The sequence below is a fragment of the Protopterus annectens genome, chromosome 10.part0, assembly GCF_019279795.1.
Source record: "Protopterus annectens isolate FY-2018-M chromosome 10.part0, PAN1.0, whole genome shotgun sequence".
Taxonomy (NCBI): Eukaryota; Metazoa; Chordata; order Ceratodontiformes; family Protopteridae; genus Protopterus; species Protopterus annectens.
Genome location: NC_056744.1, coordinates 668,037,802 through 668,064,009, shown reverse-complemented (window position 1 = coordinate 668,064,009; position 26,208 = coordinate 668,037,802).

Genomic DNA, 26,208 nt, shown 5'->3' with positions numbered 1-26,208 from the left:
GGATGCACACACATTAACACACTTGGCAGGGCCAGGATTACAACTCATCACTAGTGAGATTGCCACAGCACATTACTGTGCAGGTATCACATGCACCACATGGGCCATACTGAAGCTATATGGGCAAAGGGTAAGGGGTGGTTTCTGACATCAGACAGCATGCTTCAGTATGCCAGTGGGGGTTGTAGTGAGTGTGAATGTGATCATATGCATCATACAACACACACACACAAACACACAGGATGCCAGTACTGACATGCATGGATGCATGTCTCCATGGGTGTGTGGTGGTCAACTGTGCCAGATGGCTACCTTGGCATCAGGTGACATGACAATGGTCTGCATTGTGGCTCAGGGCTGTAGTTTCTACATTTGCCCACACAGGTGGGTATTGTAACCACCATCCAGTCACCTGGGGACTATTGCATGTGGCCAATGCTGTGCATCGCTTGCCATGTATGTGTTCCTTAGTCCATGACATGGATGGTGTCTGGGATGTGCACATCTCCCACATGCATGTACAGTGACATGTGGAACTGTACTTGGGGTGTCTGGCCCATGTTGTGTACACAAATTATCATCAGATGTGCCAGTCTTGGGCACTTGTGGTGGACATTGGTAATGCACAGCAGGTTTACCCTGCACCTAGCATGCTAATGGCATTCCCTGGTGTCAGTGGCATCTGTCCATGCAGGGCATGTTTTCAGGCATGGTATGTCCTTTGTGGGTCACATGTGATGGCACCACAGGTGTTGCAGGTGTCCAGTGGGGAAAATGGGGAAGGTGCACTGTCTGCATGTACGTGCCTATTGGACAGATGGACAGGGTGCCATGTCCTCTGTAGCCCTCTGAAATCACTACATAGTTACTATCAGTGCCCAATATGCAGTGTACTACCCACATATTGGCTGTTGCCTAAGCATGTGTGTGCGTGTATGAGCCATGGGTTGAGAGTGTGCTCTGAGTAATACTGGGGTTGCTAACTGTGATTGCCTGGCCTTGATGTCACGTGTGTGGGTATGGATTTGCACCCCAGACTCTCAGCTATTTCACATCTGTTATCCTTGTACAGTGTATATTGTGATATTTACCAGGGCCACCTTATAAGAAATTTGCAAAACCTGCTCCACATTAGGCCCAGGTGTCACACACTCACACCCACCTCTACACAGGATATGAGTTACAAACACACACACACACACACACACATACACAGACACCAGTCATGTCTGGGAGTAGAACCTCAACCTAACTAGTTTATTACACTACAGCACTACACAGTTATAGTACATGTCACAGAGATTACTGGAGTACTCCTTCAACAAAGGTGTATATCACATTGGATGATATCAGCAGGATTGCCAAAGTAGGACATTCGAATTGTAGTGAGTGTGGCTAGGCTAAAATGCATTGCTCCACAGACAGTGACACACACACAAACCATCTGCAACTGACATGTGGGGGTATAGAACCCCTAACAGAGGTCTATATCACACTACAGCATGGAGCTGTTATATGATGCACCACAGGGATTACTGGAAACCTCCTTCCCCAGTGGTGTATTTCACAATGAATGACATCAGTAGGATTGTCAAAGTAGGGCATTTGAATTGTATTGAGTGCGACTAGCCTATAATACATTGCTCCCTACACAGGCATTGCAACACACATCCAGAACTGCCATGGGTGGGAATAGAACCTTACTAGAGTTGCAAACCACACTACAGCAGTACACAGTCATGGAATGCGCAACGGAGATTACTGGGCTACAACCTTCCCAGAATTGTATTTCTAGGTGGATGACATCAGCAGACTTGCCAAAGTTGAGCATTTGAATTGTAGGGAGTGTGTCTACCCTAAAAAGCATTGTTGTCTGCACAGACAGTGTCAGACAGACACACACAATCTTGCCATTTTGGGTATTAGAACACCTACCTAACTACTTTATCACACTACAGCAATACACAGTTACAGGACGCATTATACAGATTACTGGGCTACAACCTTCCCAGAGGTGTATTTCTAGGTGGATGACATCAGCAGTTTTGGCAAAGTTGAGCATTTGATATGTAGGGAGTGTGACTACCCTAAAAAGCATTGCTGTCTACACAGACAGAGTCAGACAGACGCACACATACAAACCCACTTCCCATGTCTGAGATTAGAACACCTACTAACTACTTTATCAAACTGCAGCAGTACGCAGTTATGGGAAGCGCCACTGAGATTATTGGGCTAAAACTCTCCCAAAGGTGTATTTCACAGTGGATGACCTCAGCATGCTTGTTGTAGTAAGGCTATGGGGAGGGCAGTATGTGTGCATGGGCCATAACCCATTCATCCAGGGGTTGACACGTCACATGCAGGCAAAACCTGGGTCATATTTCACAGGTACGTGTATACAGCTGCTAGATGACTACTTCCTTGTACAGTCATGTTGCACAGCTGGAACATGCACCACATACTATGTAATGCTGACAGATACCGGTGGTTAGTATCTGCAGTGAGTGACATCTGACCCTCATGTGGTTGTGGCCCTTTGGCTGTGTGCTGGGTGGGACAGGCCTGGATGGCTCCTTGTCACAGTTACCCTCTTCCACACATCTATGTATGTCTACCTTTGGCTTATTATAGTGTGTTGTCCTTACATATATGCCTGTAGTCTTATCCACTGTGTGCGCAAAGCATGAGTGGTGCATACTGAGGAGTGTCTGCACTAACATCTGCGGCTGCCAGATATGTCTGGTCCACTGGTGTTTGCAGACATGGCCTTCATGTGTTTAAGTGTATGAGCATGACCAGTATGACCTTTCAGTATGTTGTTGACTGACATTGCCTTCATTTCTCTAACTGTGTGGGCATGCCCAGTATGCCCATCTGTATTAAATGTGTGGATCGAGTCCAGGTAGTTTGTACTGCAGTGCTGACCTTTGTGTTGTACACCTACAGGTAACATGTTGTCTCTGCAGGGTATCCATTGATCATTTGGCATTGACTGTTACTACCTTTCTGCATAGGATGGGGGGGGCACACCTGACTATTCATACATTCCTACATAGGATTGGAGGGGTAAACCTGACTGTTACTACATTTCTATGTAGGATGTGGGCACACCTGACTATTTCTACATTTCTACACAGGATTGGGGGGCACACGTGACTGCGACTACCTTTCTACATAGGATGGGGGGGCACACCTGACACTTGTACACATTTGCTAGGACTGTACTGGTATGTCGGGTACTCTATTTCATTCTGTAGTCTTACATGTCGTGCTGACTAGAGGCTTACCAGTGTACTACAGATCTTAGCTTTTAATTGCCTACATATCAGTTTCTGACTTCCTACCCTTCAGAACTGACATCCCACTGCCTGACCTACTGTAGTCTGTCTGTGTAGGCCTGGGGGGAGGTTACCCATAGGCCTCATTCAGAGGCAATAGCACAGCCTTTGTTTTTGTTTGTCTACACCTGTCCTGCTGGCTGTGACTCTTGTTGTGTATGTGAACCCCCGCTGACTGACATGTGTGAGTCACTTACCTTGTGGGTGTCCCAGTATTGAGGGTGGTGCTGCAGGGCTGCCTATGTCAGATGCACATAGTACACTCCCTACACATTGTTAAGCACAGGTAGTGTAATGTTTGGCATTCCTTTTACTGTATGTGAGAGACAGAGAGAGGTGGTTTTCCCTGGGTCCCTCCTGTGTCAGTGTATGTGCTATGCATTGCCTCTTGCATTGCCTCTTTGCCAAGGCAAGGGCATACTGGGCACATCTCCTTCTGCCTACTGGGGCAAGCTCAGGTTGTTCCTCCTCCAAGTCACTCTGTGCCTGTGCAGGCCTTGGCAATGGTGGGGGGCTGTGTGGCTCTATCCCATGCTGTTCCTGCTGCAGCTGTTTCCACAGGATCATATTGTGTAGCATGGCACATACAAGGACAATTTGGGTACATGTAGCTGGTGAGTACTGCAAGGCTCCACTGAATTTGTCTAGGCACCAGAACCGAGACTTGAGCATCCCAAACACACGCTCTACTAAAATTCTGGTCTGTGCGTGTGCCTCATTATGGAGTCCTTGTTCGGGTGTGTGTGCATTTCTGATGGGTGTCATCAGCCACGGCTCCAGTGCATATCTAGCATCCCCCACTAGGTGACCGTCAAGGATATCCCCACTGGCAAATCTCTGGTACAGCTGCATCAGATCCCAGATGTAGGAATTGTGATAGCTTACAGGACAGCCAGCACACGCATTCATTATTATGGCTTGGGCATCGCATACGACCTAGCAGTTGATGGAGAGGAAGACCTTGTGGTTGATGTAGACCCTACCCGCTCACCGGGTGGTGCTTTGATGTGTATGTGATGCAGTCTATACCACCCACTACATCAGGGTATTCTGCTATTTGGTGAAACAGTTACTTATTGCTGACCAACGCCTCATGGGTGTTGGGGAAATATACGTGCTCACTGACGTGCTGACATGGCATCCAGGAACTGGTGGAGTACCCTGGATGCTGATGCCTGTAAAATCCACATCATATCCCCAGTAGGCCTTTGGAAGGTACCTGTAGTTAGTATTCTTAGACCTACACATACCTTGGTATCCACTGGGATGGGTTCCCCTCTGTTAGTTCTGTGTGTGACGTGTGGCCGGCACAGCTCAACAGTAGGAGGTCCCTGTCCACTCTATAGCATTCCACTATCTCCAGCTCATGTAGCCCCTGGTAGGTTACCCTAGGTCTGTACACTCTTCTCCATCTCCTCACTGTGGGTTGGTCGACAGCATTCACATCCTCACCACCCTCAGCCTCTTCCACAAGTTGTTGTATGATAGCTATTGCAGCCCCTATCATTTTGAGTGTTAAAAGTTCCCCGCTTGTTTACACTGGTGGTGCAGAGTGTGGGACAAACCAGAGGGGAAGGTTTTTGCATAGTTTATAGTAGTGTTCTGGGCTGGGCTGGTCTGCTGCCTGTGTAATTGGCTGATTCTGATACATTTCACCTGCCAACTAAGCTAGTTCTCCTTGATTACCTTCCTACTGCTGTTTTCCCTTCCCATTGCCTTCCTGTTTAAGCCTGGGGGTGTGCCTCACAAACACAGTGCTCAAATGTGCACAGTGCTTCTATTTCCTAGTATAACGTCTTTATTTTTCCTGTAAAACCTGGTGTGCGGCACACACACCTGCTTAGGCTTGGTAAAGAGTGCAAGGTAGGTTTAGACACACCCCCTTGCTTAGCTGTGCTAAGCTAGGAGCAAACCCAAGCCACAGGGCTCCAATCTGCTTATAGTATGCCTGACACACCTCCCCCCATGATATCACCTAACTCCATTGGCTTGCACCAAGCTATTCCTACTCTTACACTGTTGGGACCTGACTCACATGCTGGGGAAAACTGGGATTCACTATCCTTCCCCTCATTTGCATAGGATTGCCTGCTAACGCATAGTTACATGTCTCACACTGAGCCTCCCCCCTTAGCAACCACTACTCATTGGCCAGGTTGTCTTCTGTCTGCCATTGACTTGCATGGCAGAATAGTGATTTTAGTTACACTGCTTTTTTTTTAGGTTTATTTTATTCTTTTCTCCCCAATCCCGTTTGCGCGCTGCTGCCCTATGCTAAAACAGCCAAGATCAGCTAAAAAAAATAAAAGTTGATTTTTGTATTTTTTTATTGTTTATTGTTTGTTTAATGCCAATGACTTTATACTTGGCCATTAGCATGCTTACTATATGATATGCAGCCTTTATTTTGAGCTGTCACAGCTCCGTTTTGGATTTTGCAGAAATGTACTCGGTTACTACCCGAGTACATTTCTGCAGCTAGCACTAGTCCTACAAGGATGGTTGCAAGCTTCCTGGATTGCAAAATCGCCTCATTTGCATAGATTTCTCCTGCAAATGGGGTGATTTGCATACAAGGGCTTTGTCTGTGCAGGATAAGTGCAGGAGCACTCGTGCATGCCCCTGCAGGCTGTTCCTGGATCGCAACCCAGACATATTGCCTGCTTGAGTTCCTGCACTGATCTTGCATGCCATGCAAGCTTTTGAGAATCTGAGGGTTCATGTTATCAAACATCACAAACTTAAGGGTATCTAAAGCAATCTGTGTGAAAAGAGATGGATAACCATTTTGCCTAAATGCTTCACTAAACAGCTTTATGGATATGTGTTTGCATGTGTGTGTGTGTGTGTGTGTGTGTGTGTGTGTGTGTGTGTGTGTGTGTGTGTGTATATGTGTGTGTGTGTGTGTGTGTGTGTGTGTGTGTGTGTGTGTGTGTGTGTGTGTGTGTGTGTGTGTGCATGCGCATGCATGTGCGTGTGCATGTGTGTGTGCTTGTGTCAAGAGTGTTGCATATGGTTAAGGGAGTAAGGTGTTTCCATGAACAAGGATGTATGTGTGTGTGTGTGTGTGTGTGTGTGTGTGTGTGAGTGTGTGTGTGTGTGTGTGTGTGTGTGTGTGTGTGTGTGTGTGTGTGTGTGTGTGTGTGTGTGTGTGTGTGTGTGTGTGTGTGTGTCTGTGTGTGTTTATGGAAGGGTATCTATGCTACAACAATGTGTGAGTTGGTTGGGAAAACATTAGGGTGGTCAGGTCTGACAGTGCAGTGTTAAATTCAGATAAATAGTAATTATCCACTATTGAGGCATTTTCCTTTGTGGCTGTACCTTGCCATTTAAATGGAGATTCTCACCATTGCATTAATTAACCAATACATATTGGACAATAAGCACTGGTGATAAGACAGTGTTTGAATCCTAGAGACTGTCTATTTTTGGAGCCTATATGTGTCTAGATTAAAATATGAAAGTAAAGCAGAGTAAAAAGAGACAAATGCCTGATGGTTTAGCCTATCATTAGACAAAATGCAGTAAATAAATGAAGTAGACAAATATAGTCAATCAACCTATTAGTCAATCAAATTAAACAATGAACGAATTAATAAATAAATATTTCTTGGCAGAAAATTGAAAAAAAATAGAAATTTATCAGTCAGACACATCCTGGCTTTGATTTGACATCAAGTATAGTTTAGAAGAAGCAATGTTATAATCAAATAAATAAACTAAGTATACAGCCCTGGATCTCAGTTTAAAGAGAAAATGTTCCAATTATGTATAAAAAAACAACCACAAATGCATAGAAAAAAAGCAAAGTACTGGAAGACATGCAATGGAAAATTCATATTTCAACAGAAAGAGATAATCTGGATTCAGAAATAGGGTGTGAACAGAAATATTCATGTAGGGGCACCCAGTGGGAGCTGCCAAAGCATGCTGGCAACAGTTGTAGCTAAACTATGGCAGGAAAATTGACAAAAATGTGCTTTACTGACCAGAACCAGGGGATGTTTGAAACACGTAGTCTGGGACTTTTTTACTTGAGTCATGGTATTGCATCCTGTGGTGATGTGGCTTGCAAAATATGCACATCAAAATTAATGTTGTGGTAAAGTGGGTAAAGCACTTGGAAAACGAATAGCTGTTGTGAGTAAATGTCAGATTTTTCTGACTGAAGAGACAAGAGGGGGTACTTCCTTTGACAGATGCATTGACTCTTCTACATTCTGAGCAGTGTCTGCAATGTCTGCAGTTAAGAAAAAGGAATTATGAAATGAAAGGTCATTGGAGTATATAAACTCTGTTGAGATGATTCCTGACGGCAGTCTTTTCTCTAGTCAAAACAATACATCTTCAGTTTGTCATGTATTTTGTCTTTGGAGTTCAACAGTGCAGTCTTTCACAAGTCATATACTATCCATGACCACAATCACTACATTTCATTTTTGTGGTAGGGAAATTCATGGCAAGCTCACCACATGATTTTCTAACAGAAACAACAGTTATGAAGTATACCCCAAACATTACTGAACTGGCAGAATTATATGCCTAAGTGTTACACACCAGATAAATGGTGCATTTATCTGTTTCCTTATTATTTACTTGTTTCTTTGTTTATATTTAGACTTGGTAATGTCTGCTACTTTAGGCCAAGAGATTAAGACTATGAGCTGCTAACATGCTTCATCTTGAATTAAGAGGCTAGATTTCCAGAGCTGAGATTTGTCTGTTGTGTGACTTTGAGTAAGTGATGTAAAGATAATGTGAAAAGGCATCTCTTACTTTTTTGCAGTAATTATCCTCTCATCATTTAAATTGTGCCCTCTCATTCTAAAATATGTATTTTTACATTAGTTTCTTCACTAAACCTAATAAACTTGTCCTTGTATTTTGTATGTTAAGCAACTAACGGGTAGTTTCTGATTCTACGTCATATGGTCCTGCATTCTGATGAAGCAAATGAGGGGGCAAAGATCTTATAACAGATATATGCATGTTTTCTGTACTTTCCAACAGAGGTAAACACATAGTGGCACAGACTGCAGCACAGCCAAGGAGTCAGTGAGCCTGGCAATCAAACAATAAATTAGTAACTAACAAAATTTATTTATATTTCAATACAAAATAAGAAAAGACAAATGGTACAGGGTAAGATTCCTAGTCTGTGTTGGGCACATAGTGTAATAAAGCAGATACAGCTCTGTAATAATTAGTTTCCTAGCATGGGATGATCACTCTTAGGGATGAAAACTAGCGTTATATGAATCTCCAAATGGCAGCCTACAGTAAAGTGTATTTGCATGTGGCATACATCAGCTAATAAGTGTGGGATGATCACTCCTAGGGATGAAAACTAGGTTAATGTGAATCTTCAAACCACAGCCTACTGTAAAGTGTATTTGTATGTGGCATACATAAACTAATAAGTGCTGTTATATAAAATCTTGAGTGAACTAAAGAAGCTTCTCAGACATGCAGATGTTTGCCAGTATTTGGGACTTAGAACTGTAGGGAGTACCTGGTGGGCTGCCTGCAATATCCCTTTGTATATACAGGTGTAGCCAAACCACATACTTCTTGAGGAAATGGAAGTGAGGGCTGGGTTAATGCACTTCAATGTTTTAATGTAGTGTGAAGAAGTTCCAAACTCCTATGATGATGACTGCTAGTGTTTTGTTTTTAAAATTACATTTAATGCCCTGGTGGATTAGAGTTCCTGTAAGCCTATCCATCATTATGGCCAAGGAGAATGTACCTATGACAGACATGCCATCCTACAGGTGGAGCTCTTTCATTGGACTGATTCTTGGCCATGAAGCTCTACTTGTGTGTCAGACCTGGCTGTCTGCCAGCAAAACCAACTCTGACATACAGGTGAAGGTGCTGCAGTGGAGAACATTGACTACACTCAGCTTCCCCACCAATTCCTTGAGTAAGTTTAGGATATTCTCAAAATAATGTGATTCAGTGACACAGACTGTTGTAGAATCTTACTACCTATTTCTGGCATAGAGGGGCTCTCTTCAATACCTTAAGGAATTGAAGTATATACTGCCCATCCCCATTAAAACATCATTAGAAGGTGCCACCAGATGACACAGAATCAGGAAGTAATTGGACAGAAACTCAGCATTCAATACATAAAAACACATATTTTAAACTTAATAAATATAACTCCACTTAGGTAACTAAAGTAAAAACTACATAGTTCCAAATCAGACTGCCCAAGTTTTATATGATGAAAGTATGATTGTAAAAAAAAAAAGGAAGTGGTAAGAAAACCTTTTGCATATGATTTTAAATTGATCAAAGGTCCAAGTTTACCAGAGAAAAAGGCACGTAAGCTTACTGGGTTTAACCAAAAAAAAAAAAAATCAGCTCTCACAGAGCACAATTTTTATTCTTTTTTTCAGGAGTGGAAAAAGTTAAACTATGCTTACAGTTAGTAAACAGTAGAAAATAATTTCCAATATGCACATGCAAAACAGTTTTAATACAAACACAAGTGGGGTAGCATTTATACAGTGGGAGTTAGTTTAGCTACAAAGCATGGTCTCAACAAAATTGTGCAGTCACTCATGAGTGGAACATTACAAATGCACAAGATGGCTGAGGTTCAAGTTTTCTGCATGCTAAAACTGAATCACATGTTTAAGTTATATTAAAATAAAATTCAAATACATCAAAACACAAACAAATTAGTAAAACAAACTGTATACAAATAAAATACTTCAGACTTGAAATGAGTGGGAAAATTAAAAGAAGACTATAATAAATTAATAAGATTTGCAGTGTCAGTGGTGGAACAGGTAGCATACTCACCTCAGTTTCCCACACTAGGTAGATCTATTGCTGACATTGCAGTGCAACGTAAGGGACTGCTTCATTCTTGAGTGCATTTTCCTTCTGAAGAGAAGTGAAAAAGGGACTCCATCTGCTTTAGCTGGTGGTGGGTCTGGTGGATTTAAAAGATGCCATGGCACATATCTAAAAGAGTAGGGGTCTTCTATTTTTTTACAAAGCATCATTTACTAATTTACTTATTTACATATTTAGAAGATTTCATGTATCTTTATACATGTTTGTATACATATAGGTGCAACACCCCACCACTGAACCAGTAATCAAGGAGCCTCAATCCTCAACACTGGCACCAGTGGGGGACGTACACTGAGAGGATGACAAGGTACACATACAGTATTACCAGATGCAGCTCTCTGTATCAAGTGCAATTTCCCTTAAGAGCACACAGAGACTACAGTCAGATGAGGGCTGGTTTCTCCCTTTTTCTCCAGAACCCCAATAAGACTCCCCACTGGCACAGTTATAAAGTTCAGATCGCAGCTGAGAGGCCATGCCGAGGCCTCCAGCACCCTCTCTGTCCAACCAGTGCTTCCTGTTCCTGGCTATGCAGCTGATACACAAACTCCTTGAGGTTTGATTTACACACACACACACACACACACACACACACACACACACACACACACACACACACACACACACACACACACACACCTGGGAAAGGCTGGCACATGTTTACACAGGTTTACTAGCTATGCCTCCTTTTGCCCAAACTATAAGGTAGTTAGCACTCTCTCCAGTCAGCTCCTTATCAGCTACTTTAAGGCCCTTAACAAAGGGTGCCCAATCTTATTGTGTAATGTCACTATTAATACAAATGGTATTTTGACCAAGAGTAAGGCTATTTAAGAGTGGCCTGTACAGTGTCACTAAATAGATATGCAAGTACTCTCGGAACTTGAATATCTCTAGACAGGTCAGCTACAATGAAATGTTTAAATATATTTAATAACAGATAATAAAAGAACAAGACAATACTAAATATATTTTACAGTGACATCAGAGTTCAAAATCACAGGAAATACGTAAAACAACATTGCAGGACAGTCTCAAATAAATTAAGAACAATATTTAAACTAAGCTTTGCTATATTCCTGACTATTTCTAGGAGAGTTACTATTCCCTAGAAACTCAGAGCAAGGCAGATGTTGTGAGTGGATCTTCTCTAGTTGTTGTTGTCAGGTCAAAGACAGAATACAGAATGCTCTTGTCTCACTCAGAGACTTCTGAAATTAATATCTCAAATATTACTTCTCAGATAGCTTGCAGAATGGCAACATTTCTTGTCATCTGACTCTATCCAAGGTGAAACCCCACTGCTAGAATCTGGCAGTATTTAGCATCTACCTGTGAAAATACACAAACCTGAGATATGACAGATGCTGGAAGTCATGAAAGAGTAAAACACTTCCAAGACAATAAAAAAGGTCCCTAGTATAGACATTGGGCAGGATTCACGAAGCCTCCGTGTAAGAGATACAAGGCTTACATGGAGAGTGCAGTTAAACGGTGTGACATCAGCATGTCATGCATATGCATGAGGGCATGCTGAATCACACCTAAGGCTAACACGGTCCGTGGAAGACAGTAGGGGGCATATCCGTAAGCCGAGCCCTGCAAGCGGACACACCCCCAGAAGAGAAAAAGTGCCCAAAGTAAACACCCTCGACAGAGTCCATGTAAATGTGAATAAACACAACACATGCCCCCACAGACCATGAACATAAAATATATAAATGAACATGTTATATATTTTTTTTTAAATTGTAAAGATGTTTGCCTGTGAGTGCGCTCGTTTGTGCGGGCGTGCCCGTAGCTTAGCCACAGTTCACAGTCAGTGGAAAAGCATATAAGAACTAAATATGTAAAGTAAGCCAAGAAGCAATAGTGTAGTGGTAGAGACGTTGGCTGAAAAGCAGGCAGTCATGGTTCGAGCCCCCACAGCATCAATTTTTATTTTTAGTAAAATAAGCACGAAACAAATCCCTGACAAATATATACACATATAAAATTATATTTTATGTAAAATGCAATGAAATAGGCCATTTATTATGAAGAAATGTGAGATAACAAAATAATAAAAAATGCCAGATGTGCCTATAGCTGAGCTACAGTTTAACAAGGTGAGTGCATCTGCCCGTAGGTGAGCAGTGGTTTAACAGGTGTAAAATGAGTGCCCGTAGGTGAGCAGTGGTTTAACACGCTGAAACTGTGTGCCCCTAGCTGAGCTGTGCGTAATATGCATGCTAACAGCCAAATGAAGCGTAAACCAGCGTACCCCGTTTTCGCGGAGCTGCGCACCGCGCCAACAAGCTAACCAACGGACAACGTTGAGCAAGCTGTATCTAAACTGCCTTTACACAGATACACCCTCTACCCTGTCTAGACAGTCATAAAATATAAAAAGCAGTGGTCAGGTTCAAACCCAGGATACCATGCATCAAAGTCAAGGTACTGAACCACTAAGCCATGACAGCTGTACTTAGAAGTGCAGTAATAGCAAATATATAGGAATGAATAGAAAGTGGAGCATGACAAAGCAGGTTTTGTGAAGTTGATACAATTCCAAAATGGCCAATCACAGATAAGTGCGGGAAAAACTGCATATATAAGCCCCATAGGCTGGAATACACAGCATAAATGATTGTAGAACTAACTTGCAGCCAGAATGTCAGGAGTAGGTGAGGGTAGTTGCTTTCGAGCACAGAGGTGGGGCATTGAGGAGTACAGATACATGGTCTGGCTCCTAGTCCACAATCATGAGGCCCAACTCATGCAGGGCCAGGTCCTGTGGGGAGCATATAGGGCTGAGGCATTGGACCGGTTGGCTCATGATCTCACCAGTGCCACAGGGATTCCAAGGACTGGTGAGCGGGTCTGTCACCACCATGTGGATCTGAAGAGACATAAGCAGGACCAATTGAACCTTTGGATCCAGGAGGCCCGGCAAATGCCCAATGCTCCACTACTGAGTAAGTTACATTTAATTATGTATGTAAGAAATTAAACTAGCTGATATTATTGAGATGTGTATTCCAATATTACTTCATTTATATTACAGCTGCAGGTGTCCGTTCTGCGAACCACAGAGCCTATGGCGATAGGCTGGTGCGGTTGCGCCACCAGGTAGGTCAGTAATCCACTCCCAGTAACTGTAAAGAAATATAAAAGTATGACAGTTAGCAAAAGAGTGCAGTGTAGTCACGAAGTAATAAAATGTGCAAATAACAGTGTAAGAGTGTTTGCAAGTATTGCTTGATTACAAAAGTGTGTTGCAGTCTGTAATCCAAACAGAAAAATGAAAATGTCTGAAATAAAGTCTGAAATAAAGATGCCCCACCTGTAATATAATAGTACACAACCTGCAGCAAGCTGAAAAGTACAGCTGCAGAAGATGAGCAAATCACATGTGTGAAATATATCCCTGTTGAAATACTGAAACATGACAGAAGTGAGATTGCTGGAAAGGATTGTAATAACTACAGGTAAAACATGTCAATAAAGCCTAGAAGTAAGTACCATCCTGAATAGTAAAATGAAAACAAGTGAGAGATTGTGAGAAAGAGTTATGAATCCACCAATAAAGTAGTAATAACCCCTGAATAAAGTATACTGCAGTCAGTACAGAATGAAATGAGTGTGACAAGTAGAACCAAACTGTGAAATGTGTTCAAAGTGTTGCTGCAGCTGGAATGTGTATCCCAAAATCTGGATATGTTGCTCTCAGTCTGCAACATGCAGATAGTATGATTGTCTGAATTACCAAACATCCACAGTTGTCTATAGCTATATAAAGCAAATGTAACAGGATGATGTAGCTGAACAAAGCCAGATATGAACGTGTATGAATAACAATAAAATGTATATTGATGTAGCAGTAACAGTCCTATCACCAAATTGAAGTAGTTATCATATTGGAAACTGTAGTTAGAACAGTAGTGTGTATATATCTGCAGCTATTAGAAATGTACAGCATATGTATTGGTATTCGAAGGTGTTAATAAAATTTTCTTCACCCCACCCTATAACCACATATAATCCATTCCACGTGAAATTGGTATGTGCAATCACAGTTAACACCCCTGGACATTTGTCCTGTTGGGTCATAAATATTTGCATGTATGTTGATGCATCTGCCCTGTTCATACATCCAAACCTGATGGCCTGTTGCCATCAATCAACCCTGCATGTTGTTGGACTGTGTATTGCTGTTCAAATTATGCATGTGTTATGCTCGCTGTTCAATGGTGTGAATATCTGGGTGTTTGGTTAATGGGAATACTAATGCATGCTGTTACAACTAATTGCGAATGGTATTGTATGTTACTAACCCAAACTGTCATGACATAATGCAAAACATAGGATGACAGTGAAGGCGGGTTCCAGCGGACCCACCTCTCCCACCACAGCTGGTGAGTGCACCTGACACTAGTGCCCAGTCTGGACCCTCCTCCGGTGGCCCTGTGCCACCTGTGGGTGGAAGCGCTGCAGGGGATGGGGCCCGTCTCCCCTCTGCAAGTGTGGCCGGAGGAGAACCACCACTCACCCTCCGTAGCGTCCGGACTGCGGTGCGTAGGGAGATCCGGGACTCTGTTCTTGGTCCCCTACGCCAGCTTGAGGCACAGGTGGCACAACTTATGGGCATACCTGTTGCCCAGCCTACACAGCCCCCAGCACTGCCCCATTCTGGGCAGTGAAGGAACAGTGACAACTGCCCATGGGTGGGGATATCAGTTCCACTGTTGCCATCTGTGGGCTCATGGGCTCTGGATATCCAAACATCTGTCCCCGTCAATTGTGTAACCTCCCCACATGTGTCATACACCGCCCCTGTATGCATCTTGTTTGTCTTGTCTGTTGACCTACCCAACCTACCTCACCAGCTATACCGACTTCCTTCACCTGACATACCACTCTCACCTGAAAAAAAAAAAAAAAAAAAAAAGGCACTCTGTACCCACAAAAAAATTATGCCCCATACATAGCTGCCCATTCCGCACACATGTCTGCTAGACATGGAAACTATCAATTACAATTGGCTGTACAACAAGTATTATTGTTGTCCTGACACCTCTCTCAGGGGTGGAGGGTTTCAAATGTCACACCAAATTACATACATATGCACAGCTGTTGCTGATGAAGAAATGGGCAGCTATGGGCCTTACCTACATCCCTCCTGCAAAACCCAAGCTTGTTTCCCTACTGTCTTACCCTCTTTGTGACCCCTTTTTCACCACTTTCCTGTCTCCCCATTTTCATTTCTTTCAAAGAAAATAGCGCGGGTGTGCGCCAGAGTAAGCACTGTTAAGTGGTTGTAAGTGGGTGTCCGCGGAGCTGAACGCCAGTGCGCATGCGGGAGCTCCGCACAAACCAGCGCTAACCCGGTTACAACTGCTTAAAAGTGCCTTAGTCACTCTGATTGACAGGTCCTGTAGTCAGTTCAAAAGCAAAATAAAATCCCACTGTCAGTCCCAAACCCAGGACCTTGGAAACAGTAGTCTGCATGACCGCCCACTAAGCCATGACTGTTATACAAGAAAATTGTGCTAAAATAAATATATCATGTAATAGTAGGAATGAATGTAAAGGGAATATAGGATGTGTAGTACACAAAGCATGTAATTTATACTTACTGTCAAAACTAGTGGATTTCCATAATAGTAGTGTGTGAACAGAAACAGCCATGCTAGTTGGTAGCTAGTAGGTAATAATGTCAGTTAATGTACATATATAAATGTATGTATATTTACATATATAAATGTATGTATATTTACATATATATATATATATATATATATATATATATATATATATATAGTTGTAGGTGTCAGTGTGCATACACACTTACTACAGGAAACAGGAGAGAGGAATGGAGAAATGTGACTCTACAACACAGCCTGAATCATGAGAGAGATACTAACCTTTACACTCACAGAACAGTGTCCACAGCATACCAGTATGGTCCCCACCCTTACAATCTGAAAGGGCAATGCCTATCTCACATACCCTTTTATAGCACTGTCCTGAAATCACAGTGAGAACTGCAATCAGTACACAACTGGCTGCATGCAATTAGCAAATGCTGGCTTACAATTGGTGCAGAGGCCATCACATGGACTTATGCAGATACCTACAAAAGCATCCTGTACTCACACACCACACATGCAATACTTTCATTGCACTGTCTGGAGGCAGACAGAGAGAGAGAGAGAGAGAGAGAGAGAAAAAAATAAATAAATAAGAACACAAACAACAACACACGGTACACAAACTAAGTTGAAGCTGTCAGCAGTGTCAGTACCAATCTGGGCTAGCAGCAGCAGGAAGCTGTAGTAACGGTAACGCAACCAGCTGCGACAAACACAGGTAATGTAAAGTAACAAGTTAATAGTCTACATACTGTGAACCCCCCATATGTGTCATAGGTCTGTATCTATAGGTATGTCCATGTGATATGTTGTGTGCATGTAGTTCCACCCAAAGAGAATGACTATACATTACATGTCATTCAGTGTTAGGCCATGATCCTGGCACCAGTTTTCCGTTTCAGTGAGGCCTGTCTGTAGGATGTGTGTGTCAGCTGGTGTAACGACTATGGAGCTTAGTTTGCAGTCATCTGGGAACTTTGTCATCCACAACCCACACATGTTTGCTTTTACATCTGAGAAATAAATGCCAAACAAGAGGGGTACCAGGACAGAGGCCTATGGGATACCACATGTGACTGGCATTGAGTCTGACATGGCTCCTGCAATATCGATATTATGGATTCTGTATGTCAACCAGTGTGCAACCCATCATGTGACATATGTAGTAAAATGTAAGCTAATGAGCTTGTCTATGATGCCTGAGTGGAGTACTGTGTTGAAGGCCTTAGGCAAGTCCAGGTAGGCTGTATGGACTGCGTTGCCCTCATCAATGGCTGTAGTGACTGTTTTGAAAGGTCAACCAGGATCAAAAGGCAGGATCAGCCCATCACAAAGGCAAACTGGCTGGGAATAAGTGTCTGCAGGTACCCAATATCGCTGTATATGTGTCCCATACTGAATCATTCCATAGCTTTGCAGACCAGGCTGGTTAAGCTTATGGTGCAGTAGTTCCCAGGGTCAGTAGAGGTGCCTCCTTAGTGGAGTGGGACCACTGTTGCTGTATGCCAGTGTTCAGGTACATATCCCGTAGTATGGCCAAGGTTAAATATCAGTCTTATATGCGGTTGTATGTCCTCTTGGAGTTCACATAGCACACATCCAGGGATACCATCAGGTCACATTGATGCTGTGTGTTCTGCTTTGCTGAGGGCAGCCCTCACCTGGACATGTGAGATGATAGGGAGGTTACATTCAGCTGTGACAAGTATTTCTAAGTGTGGGGGAGAAGGAGGGGGGATACGTGCACCGAACCTGTCTGCAAGAATGTTGCCAATATCTGTGTGTTCGGTGAATGTTAAGTAGGTGTGTAGTAACTCAGAGCATATCTGAGGCATTTGGTCCATATGTGTAACATAACTGAAGAAGGCCTTGTGGTTATCTATAGTGTTCGTGGCCATTTCCCTCCCAGAGTAGGCCGTGGATGTTGTTATGAGAGACCGTAGATTATTACCAGTGCTGACCACAGATGCCTTCCCTTTATGTGAATCTGCTCTGTCCTGCAGTAGCCTCCTTCTATCGTTATACAATCTGCCTTTGGCTGGGGTCCACCAGACATGATGCCTAACCTTTGTGCATAGGGTCTGGGTTAGAAATGTGTGTGCATGTTCCATGCATTCTTTGGGATGTCCGTGGTAAGCATTCGCAAAGGGGTCAGCAGTGTGGGTTGTGACTTCCACTGGCCCAGTGGGCTGCATGGATACCATGTCAGTCCTAACAAGTGAATATCTGTCTAATCACATATATATCAAAGTAGTCTACTGTGCTGGTGGTGGTGGTGGGATATGTATATCCAGGCCGAGTAATTTGTGTCCAGATCACACTAGTGGATGTCGTTCCACATACAGTACCTTGGTATGAACCCCCAGAGTGAGGTTGTGCATTGACCCATCGCAGTGTGCTGACCGATGGGGCATGCTACTATGTTGTATGGAATGCGGCAGGTATTTTTGCACAGGTGTTGGCTGAGCACTGATATCTGGCCATGTACTTGTGTATCCACCAAGAGATACACACATGCTACATATGGGAGTAGTAGTATATCACTACAGTTGAGTATCATGTATAGTATGTGTGCCATATATTGCTGACATAGTCTGCTGATATCCTGTTTGTGTTCTGTTCCAGGGACATGGTGCATCAGCGTAATCTGCCTACTCTGCAGCAGAAGATGAGGAGATACACCAGAGCCTGGTGCGGGATTATGACATACTGTTTTCCCGCACCAGCCAGAATCAGCAGGAGAAGGCTGTACTGTGGCAGGACCTTGTCCGTAGGGTAAATGACATTGGCATGCATAATAGGACATATGAGCAGGTATGACATCACTGCAGTGATTTAATCAGAAATGTCTGTCAGTGTGCGTCGGATATCCACAGGCAACAGGTCGCCACAGGAGGTGGGGTGGCCACACATCACCCCCTCACCAGACTGGAGGGGCTACTCCTAAGTGTTGTGGCTCCAGCCCTGGAACATCAACAGCAACACACCTGCATCATGATGGAGGCTGGATCCACACAGCATCACGACATGGACCATGCAGGTAATATGCCATATGTCCACTTGACTGTTCTGTACACTGTTAGTTTATGCATGTATAAGGTGTGTCCGTGGTATGTAGCTGTCAACATAGTATGTAATTGTGCAGGTGTGATATTGCCAATATCAGCAGCTGACATGTGAAAGGCAACTGGTGTACTACTGTACTGTATCATATGCAGTATCAATGGCACAGTTGTGCCCAATGGCATTAATCTCCTCATTTCTGCAGGTCCCTCCAGTGTTACAGCAAGGCAGCCCATCCATGCTGGTAAGTGTGTTTTAACAATACCTATAATAGTCCTGTTAGTGCTTGTAATACTAGTGTAACTCAGTAGTGCTCTGTGTGTATACTGTGGGGTGTGCATGTGTGTATGTGTGCATGTGTGCCTGTGTCCACGTGTGCATGTGTGCATGTGTGCCTGTGTCCATGTCTGCATGTGTGCATGGGTGCATGTGTTCCTGTGTCCACGTGTGCATGTATGCATGTGTGCATGTGTGCATGTGTCCATGTGTACACGTGTCCATGTGTGCATGTGTGCATGTGTGCCTGTGTCCACGTGTGCATGTGTGCATGTGTGCATGTGTGCCTGTGTCCACGTGTGCATGTGTGCATGTGTGCATGTGTGCCTGTGTCCATGTGTGCATGTGTGCATGTGTGCATGTTTGCATGTGTCCACGTGTGCATGTGTGCATGTGTGCATTAGTGCATCACTGGTAACATTGTATAGACATTGTAAACTGTGTTTTCTGTCTTCCTTCCACAGGTTCTGGTGCTGCTTTGGTGTCCTGCAGCAGGGAACCTGAATCTGGTGCCACAGATACTGATAATGATGATATCTGTGTAATGGCACAGGAAGGTGTGTCAGGGTCCATCATTGGTCAGCCAATTGACAGTACACAGCTGTCAACCCCATCATTGTGCACAGTCATCCTGCCAGTACATCCTATGTCACCATTGTCCCTAGGTGATGGACATGATACAGTGGGCATTGACCAGGGTAATGTGGTATCTGTGGCACATGCTTCCCCACACAGCAGCCATGGGCAGGGTCCTGCGATGGTACCACACAGACAGTTGCCCATGGGTTCTCGTGGGAGTATCCGTGGGTGTACTGCCTCAGGCAGACGTGCCCAAAGAGGTCTGTCAACCTCAGCTATGTTTCGGGCTGTCATGCAGGCACAGTCACATATGGAAAGGTACACCAGACAGGGTCTGAGGGAGCTGAGAGCATGTTGCACATCCATGACTGACAGTATGCGTGACATCGCGGATGCTATCCGTAATTTCACCGATGTCATAGACAGATGTTGTGGGGACATATTACGGCAGTTCCACAACCACTTGACCATGAGCCAGGGCAATGGTGGATGGTTGCGGCATCAACATGGCCATATGCCAGCAACAGCAGCAGCTGGCAGTCGGCGCGGATGACAACAGGCCTGTGGACGCCCCCATAGTGCCAGCAGCAGCCCCAGCAATGCTGGGTCTGTGCTGTCATCAGAACGCCCCAGGAGACCACGTGCACACGGCTCTGGACAGTCCCAACAGGGACCTGTGTCCAGTCAACACACTCCCACTTCTGATGACAGTACCCAGTCTGGCTTAGTACTGGATACGGTCCGTAGCACCCCTGCCAGGCACAGTTACCGTGTCCGTGCCCACAGACACTGATCTGTATGACCTGCCAGGTGCAGTCTGTAGTTGTCCACAAACTCCTGTATATGGCAGCCATGAGGTGGAACTGTGTGCGTGCATACACACATGTGAAATGTTAACACCTAGGGCTACCACATACACACACACACTGCACCAACAGTGCCCCACCCTGTACTGCTGTCCCTCACCAACACACATACCCACACATGTCAATTGGTGGTATCAGTGGCAGACTCAGGCATACCTAATTCACACCCTGTGCATATGATGAAACTGTGCCACCTCCTGCAATCTCCAACATCAGTGCAGGAACAGGTAAACATGTTGCTGATGCACAGGGTGACTACATAGAAGTGTATTAGTAGTATCATGTTGGTAACAGTACAGTGTGCTGATATGACTGTGTGTATATCCCAGCATGCCTGATACAGTAACTGTATGACTGTCCTGAATTGTTATCTACACCCATAGTAAGTACCATAGTGTAACAGCTGCACATTATTGCATACCGGTGGTAAGGATGTCAACAGATAGCCACATACATAGGTAGCACAGGGGGGAAGCTAATGCAAGTAGTGATACCCAATGATGGACATGTACAGTAATGGTGGCAAGTTGCCCACAATGACTATGCAATGTGGATGTTTGCGCATGTTGATATGTGTGCAGTACCAATGTAATACAAATCACAGTTAACTATGACATAATATCAGTTCTACCATGGACATCTGAGCTGTGCATTCCTGGGTACATGTTGATAGTGCCTACATATTTGCACTGTTACCTACTGTAAGTGTTACCCCTTCTTTGTTGTACAATGGACTACTTCCAGCCCTGCTGACTGTAGCTTTGTTTGCATGCATGTTCGCTTGGGTTTCCCTGGAACACTGCTTCCACCTGCAATGCAGAGTTACAGTGCTTCTGTGGACTCCTAGTGACATCTGCATAGCGTACTATACATATGTCAAGTTCCCACATGACCGAACGTCACTGTCTGTCCTGTTCGCATGTACGTTGCCTGTGACACATTGCACATGACTTACCTGGCATTTACCCACGTGTGCAGTCATATATGCCAGTGCTATGAAATCAGTAGCAGTACACTCACACATACACACCTTCAGTATGTTGTTCCCCATTGGCCCTATGTGTTGGTAATCACCATGGCAATCACACTACTGTGGTAGCATGTGCAAAGGTAACCTGTGAATCACCTCTATGGTCCAGTTGTGGTTTATGTGAGTCATGTGGCAATGTCACAGCTGCCACATGTATGCAGTCCACCCTCTCCCCTGGCCAGGAACGTACAACACATGTGTGGGATGCCATCACATAGTCAATCTGGGGACTGAGCACTCTGAACCCAGTACTGCCATACCCTGTCAGGTGGCATGACATACTACAATGGCTACAATACCAGTCTGACATAGACCTGCACTGACAGCAATCTGAATACACTGGGGCATACTTGGAGACTCAGAATAGCATCCTGCCTGAGCATCACACACCTCTGCAGCTGGCACACAGGCATACGGTACGTCGGAACAGAGCACATGCCGCACATGGCACACACATCCCATGTGCCACACACTCACAGCCTGTAGGGCTACACAACACACCTGCTACAGATGTGTCAGGTACCTCTCTTGGCAGCTGCAGTGGGGTCCCGCTCAACAGGCTGTACATGGTGAAGGTCACAGTGATATGCCTGGGGGGCACTATGGTCCACCACAAAACACATGCATACAGGTCAGTCAGAGGCATGGACACATATGACTCAGTCATTGACCATGCCACTATGGATGACCTGAGACATACCTCCCTGGACTACATGATAGGGAACATAGAAGGGATCTCTCAGCATGTGGCACGGGCCAGTATGAGCCTGATCTGGGTTGCCATCATACCCTCACCAGGTATGCTACCACAATATGTAGGAAGGGTGTTCTATGTCTACATTCTGCTCAATCTCCAATGTCATTCATAGGGTATCCAATGGCTGTCAACTTGTGCTTACATGCTAGGGAAGCCACAATGATTTGCGAGGAGCAGCTTGCATGTGACACCCATGGGCCATTGTATATTGGCGAAGCTCCTTGATACACACATAGTGCCTTTTGCTGCAGGACACGGATTACATAGCCACCTCCATGGGTATCACACAGGATAGGACACTAACAGTGATGCTACACAACACCAGCAGTGTACACCGCAAGATGCATGCACTGGACACTGTCCTCAGCACGGTGAACTGCAATATCTGTGCAGTAGCAGATTCCTGATTCATGGCTCACAGGTGCAACCCATCACTGCCAGGTTATACCTCATACCATGCCTGTCGTCCCCTACACATGTAACACACATGAACAGGGGGGTGGTCTCCCAAGGCACCACAGATACACACACCTCCAGGTTGTTGGCACAGCACAAAGCATCAGGGCCTATCCATGAGCAGCTAACAGTGTGTTGGACTGCCTTCTGGTTCATAGCCTGGCACACACAACCCTCCCATACACAGGAAACCCACCTATCCTCCCTAACAAACACTGGCAATATGACAGTCTCAAGAAATGTCTTTATATGGCTGGACTGCATCCATCCAAACATTGTGCGTGAGCATTACTGTAGCTACAACACACTAGCTGACAGGTTCCCAGCATGTGGTCACTGAATTGCAGTGGAACAACATGTTACCATTCCCACAACAGGTGGGAACATGCAGCACCTGTTCATCGACTACATGTAGACTATATGGCCCAGACCAGATGTGTATCCCCTGCTGTAGGTATTATACCATATACAACCCACACTGTGTAGACACATACCGCGTGCGGCCCCTGCACAGTAAGACACAGTCATATTGTTATGCATTGCGAATACCATTTATCCACTTGCGGCATGTGTCAGACATGGTAACTACTGAAGGTCACAGGTATATATGTGTATGTGTCACACACATACATCATGTGCGCATTGCCATTGCTGGTTTAGGCAATGGCATGCATTGTTATGCACAACAACCCACACATGGTCATATTGTGTGACACAACCACATGTGGCAGTTCTGGGTTTCCAAAACATACCTATCTGTGCTCTGACAATGGTAATAGACCCAGTAGCGGAGTGCACTATTGGCATTACTGGCCAAGTAGACCTGTTTGGCTGTACTGATAGTGTGGTGACATCCCCTGTGTTTACTGGGGGAATATGCAGCATATGGTGTATTGTAGTATTTGCCAAAAGGATCTGTTCTCTCACACTTGCAAGTACACACACCCTACTACCCCCCCCCCACACACACACACACTTGCCATTTGCAGGATTCATACCCCTGCCTAACTATGTCACGACACTTGAGAGAGACACATTAGCAAAGCACACTATTTGGATTACTAGGAGGTTTCTCTTCTCCGGCTGTACTTATAGGGTGCTGACATCATCAGTGCTTAGAAAGGGGAATGTGCATCCTGTAGAATGTTTTCCCAGTTGCCAAAAGGGGAACTTCCCTCACACAGACTAACCCCCCTCCACACACACTGGGCAGTTGCAGGATTCAAACCCCTACCTAAGTATGTTATGACACTCGTGACAGAAGCATTAGTGGAGCACGCTATTTGCATTACTAAGAGGTTTTCCTTCCCCTGCTGTACTTATAGGGTGTTGACATCATCAGTGCTTAGAGAGGGGAATGTGCATCCTGTAGAGTGTTTTCCCAGTTGCCAAAAGGGACACTTCCCTCACACAGACTTGCACACACACTGGGCAGTTGCAGGATTCAAACCCCCTTCCTAACTATGTTATGGCACTCATGACAGACGCATTAGTAGAGCGCTCTATTTGCATTATTGGGAGGCTTTCCTTCTCCTGCTGTATTTATAGGGTGCTGACATCATCAGTGCTTAGAGAGGGGAAGGTGCATCCTGCAGAGTGTTTTCCCAGTAGCCAAAAGGAACACTTTCCTCACACACACACTAACCCCCCTCCACACACACTGGGCAGTTGCAGGATTCAAACCCTTACTTAACTATGTTATGACGCTCGTGACAGACCCATTAGCGGAACACGCTATTTGCATTAATGGGAGATTTTCCTTCTCCTTCTGTACTTATAGGGTGCTGACATCATCAGTGCTTAGAAAGGGGAATGTGCATCCTGTAGAGTGTTTTCACAGTTGCCAAAAGGGACACTTCCCTCACACAGACTTGCACACACATCAACCCCGCTCACCCCCACACACACACACACTAAGCATTTGCATGGTTCAAACTCCTACCTAACTATATTATGGCACTTGAGGGAGATGCATTAGCAGAGCGCGCTATCCGAATTACTGGGCATCTGTTCTGCACCTGCAGTATTTATAGGGTGCTGACATCTTTATTTCTACAGAGGTATGTACATCTAGTACTACCTGTCAGGTTGGGGATAGCATATATATGCATTTGCAGCCACCTACTTCAGGGTCAGATATGCACATCGCACTGGCAAGTTATGTTCTATACCATGCTTCATGACCACAGGACCTGTAACACACAACACAACCAGTCCAGAACACCACTCCCACATCCAGGACACACACTTTGCTTCCCTGAGAACAGTGCTGGGCTATGCAGGTGTTCACATACACCATTCCAGTTGTTAACATCAGGTACAGGCATATTGTGTGTGGGAACTACTCAGGCCTCTACAATTTGACCCTACAGCCACTACAATTTGTGGGTCCATGTGCTATACAGTACCGGCATGACACTTCAATCCCACATACTCATCACAACACAGTGTTGACAGTGGAATTGTCCAGACAATGCAGATAGGGCCCCCCTCAGTCTGTTATTGATGCCCACTTACTGTTAGAGGTCCTCAGCAACCCTCTTCCAGCACACACCAACAACATGGATGTGGCTTAGCACATTCAAACCCTGGCATCTCCACTGTGCCCCTGCTTGACAGAGGCACAGCTCACTAGCCTCACACGTTGCCTTATGTGACCTACTTCACAGTGGCACAGTAGCCTACTGTACTGGGGATGCAGGTGCCAAGCACACTCTGGCTAAGCTGTAATTCCCTAGGGCAAACAGCCTGGTATTGACCTCTACACCCATATGTTTAATTGTCAGATGCACAATATTTGTTGCTGTTAGACTGTTTGCATGTCTTTATTGCCATAGCATTCCCTGTCCCTATGAACAACTTGTGTATCTGTGGAATATGTTTGAATATGAGGGCGATCCACTATATCACTTATGTCTCTGTAGTCATTTACTGTGTGCACTCGGCAGATTGCTGTGTTGTGGTTAGTTCCTGGAATGACACGTACAAATACCAGATATGTGTGGCCAACTGCTAAACGGAGATATGGCCTAAGTGTGTGAGCATGCCCAGTTCAGCCTTTCCATGGCATGTTGTCTGACATATGCCTCATTTATCAAAGTGTGCGAGCATGCCCAGTGTGAGCTTTCCATATGTTGAACTCTGCAGTCCACCACATATGTGGGTGGGTGTGAACTTCAACAATATCTCATGTTTATGGTTGTGTGTTGGGTGTCATGTTGTGTACTTACTGGCCAACTGCTTCGTGTCTGCCACAACAGGGATTATACTGTGTCTGCAGGGATTGCATGGGATACTTTGCATACAGTTGTCAACATCCTTTCATAATGACCTA